The sequence below is a fragment of the Austrofundulus limnaeus genome, unplaced genomic scaffold (genome assembly GCF_001266775.1).
Source record: "Austrofundulus limnaeus strain Quisiro unplaced genomic scaffold, Austrofundulus_limnaeus-1.0 Scaffold58, whole genome shotgun sequence".
Taxonomy (NCBI): domain Eukaryota; kingdom Metazoa; phylum Chordata; class Actinopteri; order Cyprinodontiformes; family Rivulidae; genus Austrofundulus; species Austrofundulus limnaeus.
The window spans coordinates 2,393,876-2,394,989 of NW_013952460.1; positions in this window are offsets into that span (position 1 = coordinate 2,393,876).

Here is a 1,114-nt window from a genome sequence, read left to right on the forward strand (position 1 = left end):
TTAGCATTTACTTTTATGTACAGTAATATTGATATATAATATAATGCGTATTGTTTATTTAGTAAATTCTAGTAGTTTAGAAATTTTGATATTTTTATGTAAAATTTAAAAGAATAAGTAAATAAATGTTACTACGCCCAAAAATCCTTTTTTTTCAGTGTACCTTTGGAGGTTGTTTTGGGTCTGCACCACTGGGAAGAGACCCAAAGCTTGATGGAGTCTTTTCTTTCTACGTGTATTTTCTGCTCCTTACAATGACTGATAGAAACAGTAAAGAGCTGTTTGTTCTTTATGTTTTTCCTCCCTCACCACGGTAATTCATTCACTTTTTCACAGAAAACAGTCAGAGGAGTGGAGTAGAGCAGCTACAATGGACGACTCAACAACAGTGGGCAACACCGAACTTGATGGAAAAGTACTGAAGGCAGCACTGGACCATTTAACTGTATGACAACTGAGATGAGAGTCAAGACATTGGAGAACAGTAAGCTAATGTTAGCTAACGTTAGCTTGCTGCTGCTGTTGTGTAGTTAAACTTTTGCAAAAACCTTAAAGTGGCTGCAGACAATGCATTTAAAGTTACTCTCATCTGTGTGGCATAACCCCCCCCCCCCCCCCAGTCAGTGAACCAATCACTGAGCAGCAACAACATCAAATCAGGCCAAGCAGCCTGGCCCAGATAGAACCATGGCTATTGGGGTTCCTGAAGTGTAAGTAGAATTGGGCCATAAGGGCTAATGCAACACACCAAACCTGGGTTTGAAGCCAGGTCAGCCCCGACACGTCTGACAAAAGTTGTTCTTGGCTCCAGTGAGGATTTACAGAACATTGTTTACTGCACAGAACCAGCTGGACCCTGTGACACACAAACACTTTACACACAGCCTCCAAAATATCTTTTTCATAAAGTTCATGACAAAAGCTGCAGGTTTCTACATTTCTTTGTTTGTTGGAATAAAAATATCTGACTTCACCGATACACTGACACTGACAACACCACACAGGCACAAAGATTTACACATCATGCATGTGGGAGTAAACACGTACAGGTCAACACCTCCTGACCACCCCCCCCCCACACACACACACACACACACACACACACACACACACA